The following is a 7,152-nucleotide window of genomic DNA, read 5'->3' on the forward strand; positions in this document are numbered from 1 at the left end:
CTTCGTTCTTCAGCGGAATGTATATGAGAAGACTGTTAACAACAGCAAAGCAGTGAGTGAGAAGCAGGTACCAGACGGCCTCGTCGGGGATTCTTGTGAAGGAGTAGCATGGCTTGACGGGACAGAATGCAGTTGCCTTATTGACACGGGTTCTCAAGTGACATGCATATCACAGTCATTTTATCTACAACACCTCTCTCATCGGGAGCTCTCTCCTGTAGGTGATTTCCTTCGCATAGAGGGTGCAGCAGGACAGGAAGTTCCCTACCTGGGATATATTGAGATGGATGTGAAGTTTCCTGAAAATGTCTGTGGGACTGCAGAAACGTTCTCTGTGTTAGCCCTGGTCTGCCCTGATCAGTCCTACAATAGGAAAGTGCCTCTGTTAGTAGGTACAAATGTTCTCAGACGACTCATACAAGGCTGTGAAAAGGTTGGTGGAGACAAATATCTCAGCACCCTGCCCATCCACACTGATTGGATTGCAGCATACGTAACATGTAATGAAAAGCTGAAGAAATGCCAAAGAGAGAAAAAGGCTGTACCAGTACGCATGTGTGGTAGACGTCCTGTGACGATCCAAAAGAATGAGGCTCGTGAAGTAACAGGCATTTATCACCCCAAATTGTCTAGTGATAGTGGAAAAGCCATACTGGAGAAACCTGAAATGTATGCCTTTCCTGGAGGACTTGTGGTGCACACACAATTAATTCAGGTGAAACCTAGATCCCATTGTAAAGTCAAAGTAGCCATACGCAACATCTCTGAACATAGTATCACCCTGCAACCTAAACGGATAATAGCTGAATGCGCGTTGGTGGACTGGGTGAAGGTGGTCAAGACCGATGTAAACAATGCTGATCTTGACCAGCCCAACACTACAGTCAGAGTGTTAACTGTGGCTCCGACTGAAAACACAAGACAAGACGATTCTGTCGATCTAAACTTTGAAAATTCGCCAGCCTCTGAAGAGTATAAAAGCTACATCAAAGCAAGAATAAACAAGGAAGTGTCAGGGGCATTCGCAAGCCATGATCTGGATGTTGGGCATGTATCTGGCATTGCTCACACCATCGAACTAGCGGAACATGTCCCCTTCAAAGAGCGAACGCGGCGTGTCTCGCCTGCTGACTTTGAATACTTAAGAAAACATCTTCAAGAACTCCTAGCTACTGAGATCATAGAAGAGTCAAATAGCCCGTATGCTTCTCCAGTAGTTTTAGTGAGGAAGAAGAATGGTGATTTAAGAATGGTAGTAGATTATCGGAAACTCAACAATCTCACTAAGAAGGATGCATATCCACTTCCAAGGATCGAGGAGACTTTCGCCTTGTTGTCTGGTTCAAAATGGTTCTCAGTCCTGGATTTGAAGAGTGGCTATTACCAGCTGGAAGTTGAAGAAAATGACCGCCCTAAAACAGCTTTCACCACCCCATTTGGTAACTGGCAGTTCCGTCGTCTGCCACAAGGGCTAACCAACTCTCCTGCCACTTTTCAAAGAACCATGGAAAAGGTAATGGCTGGTCTGAACCTACAGGAAGTGATTGCTTTCCTTGATGATCTAATCATATTCTCAGACACGCTGGAAAAGCATGAGGAACGGCTGATGAAAGTTCTGGAGAGGATCTCGACATTTGGATTGAAATTGTCGCCACAGAAGTGCAGGTTCTTTCAGAATTCTGTTAAATATCTAGGACATGTGATCTCAGACCAAGGAATTCAGCCTGACCCTGACAAAATTTCAGCTGTCAATGAGTGGCCAAAACCAAAGACTGTCAAAGACCTCAGATCTTTTTTAGGTTTCTCAGGATACTATCGTCGCTTCGTAGAGAACTACTCGAAAGTGGCGAGACCCCTGAATGAACTCCTCCAAGGAGAGTTCTCCACCAGATCCAAAACAGTGTTTCGCCATTCCAGAGCGAAGGCTCAGTCCTTAGAAGGAAGATGGAACTCAGACTCTCAGACTGCGTTTGAGAACATTATCCAGAGACTGACAACCGCCCCAGTCCTGGGCTTTGCAGACTGGAAGTTGCCTTACATAGTGCACACAGATGCTAGCGTCACAGGCCTTGGTGCTGCACTATATCAAGTACAAGAAGGGAAGACCAGAGTCATCGCATACGCCAGCAGAGGTCTCACCAAGAGTGAAAGGAACTACCCAGTGCATAAGTTAGAATTTCTGGCATTAAAGTGGGCTATATGCAGCAAGTTCCATGACTATCTCTATGGTGTTTCCTTCAATGTCCTTACCGATAACAACCCCTTGACCTATGCTCTAACTACAGCCAAGTTGGATGCTGCTGGACATAGGTGGCTTGCGGCACTCTCGTTGTACAATTTTGACATCAAGTACAGGGCAGGGAGGACCAATGTGGATGCGGACGGGTTGTCAAGGAGACCTCAAGGAGATATGGAAGAGGATGAAGACTCGGAGGAGATTGAAAGGAGAGTATCAAAGCTGATGGACAGGGCAACTCATTCTCCACAGGACTTTGAAGTACTAAACCAAGAAGTCATGAAAACCATCTGTTTGAGACAACAGATGCAGTGCCGGACTAGTATGGTCCAACTGGAGGACTCAGAGGCAGGAGAAGAGGATGAAGGTACAGATGAGGTGACTCCATCAGTGGAAACACTTCTATGCGGTGAAGGCGCTATCCCAAAGGACCTGGAGGACCCGGAACCCTGGCCTGGGCAGCCCACTCTACCAAGTATGACAAACTCTGATTGGCAACGGCTTCAGAGAGAAGATGCTACGATCAAGCGAGTCATCGATCTAATGGAATCAGGAGCAAGGCTAAGCAAAGCAGACCGTCGGCAGGAGTCCCACGAAGTGTGCCTTGTCTGGAGAGAGAGACCAAAACTGACTCTGATTGATCGAGTGCTTTATCGTCGGGTGGCCAATCAAAATGGTCAGCTATATCATCAGCTTGTGATTCCTGCCAGTCATAGAGAAAGATCACTAGAAGGAGTTCATGATGAGACTGGGCATATGGGGTACGAGAGGACATTGGAACTAGCACGTGCAAGATTCTACTGGCCAAAGATGTCCGAGTCAGTGGAGCAAAAGTGCAGGACCTGTGAGAGATGCCTGAAAAGAAAATCTCGTGCTCAGAGAGCAGCTAAAATGGTAAACATCAAGGTCTATTCCCCATTAGAGCTGGTTTGTATGGATTTCCTTTCATTAGAGCCAGATTCAAGAGATACCAGGAACATTCTAGTTATAACAGACCACTTTACAAAGTATGCACAGGCGTTCCCAACGAAAGATCAGACCGCCAAGACAGTCGCAAATATCCTTTGGGAAAATCTGATCTGCAACTTTGGATTCCCGAAAAGAATACACAGTGACCAAGGGGCCAATTTTGAATCAGAAGTGGTAGCAGAGCTGTGTACGTTGGCAGGAGTGAAGTCCAGGACTACGCCCTATCACCCCCGGGGAAACCCAGTGGAACGGTTTAACCGAACACTGTTAGATCTACTGGGCACACTAAGCGACAAGAAGAAGGAACATTGGAGGAAGTATGTGCGTCCCCTTGTACACGCGTACAATTGCACAAGGAATGATGCGACAGGAGAGACCCCATTTTTCCTCATGTTCGGCCGACAACCCCGCCTGCCCATAGATCTTTGCTTTGGGATAAGCCCAGCTGGGCATGACCCCAAGACTCACTCCCACTATGTAAGTGAATTGAAGAAAAGGCTGAGATATGCCTACAAGCTTGCCACAGAGAACGCTGAAAAGAGACAGCTCCTTAACAAGAACAGATGGGATAAAAAGGTGACTGCTGCTGCCATTGAAGTTGGCGATCGGGTTCTTGTTCGAAATGTGAACATTCGAAAGAAGCATAAGATAGCAGATCGCTGGGAGTCCACTATATATGTGGTAGTGAAGCAGCCGCATGCAGAAATTCCAGTTTACGTGGTGAAACCGGAAGACGATGAGGGACGCGAAAGAGTGTTGCACAGGGACCTGCTGCTGCCATGTGGATTCTTACCTGTCAACCCGGGTATTCCAGAAGAAGATGCCTGTGAAGAACCGTGCCACCCTAATTTGCGCAGCAGAGGTAGAGAGCATCTGGAGGAAAATAAAAGTGAAGCTGAAGAGATGGAAGAAAATGTTGAAGACTCGGAGAGTAGTATCCTCAATGCAGAGGCCCCAGAATTTCACATGGTGAGGGAAAAAGGGGAGAATGTCAGTCTTCAGGGGGCACAGGAAAACGCCTGCTGTCTAGATGGAGAACTAACATACTCTGATAAGGCCAGTACACCCCCTATACTTACCTTCGCTGACTATGATAGACCTAGTGAAAGGAAGGAGGAAGACTCTGGGATACTTACCGAGGATGTGCCAAGAAGATGCAATCGGCGTCTCCGACTAGAAAACCCTACCTGTTCTGATGAGGCTGGTATACCTCCAGTACTTACCGGGGGGGCGCCAAGGAGATCCAACCGCCGTGATCGGCAACCCCCAGAAAGTCTGAAAGATTATGTAGGATGGAATGTATATTGCAAGCAGCAAGGTGCTGTTAGTGCGTCGCAGGACACCTATACTAGTCAAGTATTAGCTATGATACAACAGCAAATTATAGTGCTACACACCCAGAATGAGTTATTACTAAAGCTGATAAGCTCAGCTGGTGTCTAAGTACACTGATGGGGACATCAGGGTTAAGCAGGGGAGGATGTAACCCACCCACAAAAGTGGTTTAGTTATCAATGCTTATATATCTTCATACCATACATTTCAGACACTAACTTGACATAAAGTATACTAATTTTCATCTAAGTTATAGGCCTGCTGCATATTTGGTATAATGAACATCTCTTTATGGCAGCGCCCCCTAACTTTATACAGCTGCGCCTGCGTGCACGCGCTGTTTTAGAGAAAGGATTGATGGGTGACAAGAGGGAAAGTTCTGCTGCGTAGCCTATAGAGAAATTATTGAAAGAGTATATTATTCCCAAGTATTTGGTGTGTCTACCACAGAATTGTGTGTCTGATATCCTGCTTTTGTATTAGGTAAGCTTATTTGAGTTTGAGTATTGAAAATAAGTATTTTGTTGATAACTTGACTAATCCACATGTAGTCTATTGTACTAGCTAGCGACAGAACGTAACTAGCTGTCTTACTCTTTGCAATGCGAGTGACAATTCGTTTTCCTGGGCATTCTGTTTAATTGCAATACTGTTCTAGAAGGTTGTGCATGTTATCAAATGATCATTTTGATGTTTGTCATTTTGCACTTTAGGTTGTCATGTTTTAGCAATGCAATTCAATGCAACAGGTTTGATACTATTCTGCACGGTGTGCATTGATTCGTGCATGACGTTCTCTGCAAAGCTAGCTATATACAGCTGCACCTGCGTGCACGTGCTGTTTTAGAGAAAGGATTGATGGGTGACAAGAGGGAAAGTTCTGCTGCGTAGCCTATAGAGAAATTATTGAAAGAGTATATTATTCCCAAGTATTTGGTGTGTCTACCACAGAATTGTGTGTCTGAAATCCTGCTTCTGTATTAGACCATACTGTGTGCTGCTGCTGCTGCGACATCTGCGCCTGAGAGACGGGACCTTTGTGGGTTCACGTGACGGGTGCATGCGGACTGCTTGGACTGTCTGGACATCGCGCCAGCATTTGGCTCCTTTGCTTCAAAACAAAGGACACTAGGAAGATTTCTCTCCAATCAGAAGTAAGACCATTCCGAGCACCAGTGGCTCAGAACACTGTGGGACACGGTTGTGCACAACAAATAACCTCGATATTGCTGCAGCTAGGTTCTTTATTTTATTTTGCATTTTTGTTATTTCTGAGTGGCCATCTCATTTTGGATGTGGAACAATAATATTGTATAAGGGTTGTTAATTGATTCTAAGTGATTTTGACAAATCTAATATTTTCTAAATAATAATAATATTTTTCTAAAACCTGTGTTTCCGGTGTTTGATTCAAACTAAGTATCCCCACAGCCCGTAAGTGAGGAAATGGTTGTATGTCTTCACAATTATTATCCTCCTTCATACTCCAACCCAGGACTCTTGCTGTAGTGATCCTAGACCCTGTAGACTTGTTTCAGCAGGAAATTATAGGTTTTCTGTAATACCTGGTTACAACTGTAGAGAAGCAAAATGGCGCCCAACGTGGGGCTGTGGGCTATTTAGTTTGAGTTCTTACACCAAGTGAATGTATATCATTTATGGTTTACACTACATACTACACCAAACGTTCTAATTAGGTCAGTCCGAAACACAAACATGGATATCTGTGCTGAGGCAGACTTTGATCCTAGACGTACTGTAGTACTAAAAGACATAGACAGCTCAGTGATGCTTAGTGAAGTGCGTCGAGCGTTCTGTAAGTTAGATAAAGTCACGAAAATTGGATGGGTAGGAGACAGCATCTTAGGTGGCATGCTCTGTGAATTCCTGGAAGAAACCACTCCAATGTTATTGGACGACGAACACTTAAATGCCAAGGGTAAAGGATACTGGAAAGTGATTCAAATAAATACGTACTTTCTCTGGTAACGTCCCTGTACCCAGTGGTGAAGTTGGTTTCAATACCTGGAAAGTGTATTCAAAACAGCTTATTAAAAATGATACCCTGTCAGATAATCAAAAACGGAGATACATCATTGACAGTCTTCTCCCACCTGCTCTCAATGTAGCTCTCACCGCAGGCGAGTGTGCTCCACCCAAGCTGTACGTGCGGGATCTGGAAAACGCATATGGGAACGCTACTGGTGGAGAAGAGCTCTACTTCCAGTTCATAGAAACGCACCAGAACCGAGGTGAAAGGCCCTCTGACTACCTGCGCCGGCTGCAGTCCTTAATGCAGGAAGTCATTGAGAAGAAAGGTATGGTGGGTAAACATTCTGACTCCCAGTTAGTGAAGCAATTTGTCCGTGGATGCTGGGACGAGGGCCTGATTACACAGCTACATCTCAAAGACACGCTGACTGATGCCTACACACTCACCTTAGGCTATTCAGACCTGCTGTTCAAAGTGAGATCATTCGAGCATGAGCAGCAAATGAAAGAGAGACGAAAGAACAGACACCTGGGTAACACACAGACCAAAGCCCATAGTCAGGTTCATCTCAACATCTCTGATCACTCTCTTGAAGTAGCCTCCGAAGACCGCACCACTG

This window comes from Borostomias antarcticus, assembly GCF_949987555.1.
Source record: "Borostomias antarcticus genome assembly, chromosome: 1".
In the NCBI taxonomy this organism is placed as follows: Eukaryota; Metazoa; Chordata; class Actinopteri; order Stomiiformes; family Stomiidae; genus Borostomias; species Borostomias antarcticus.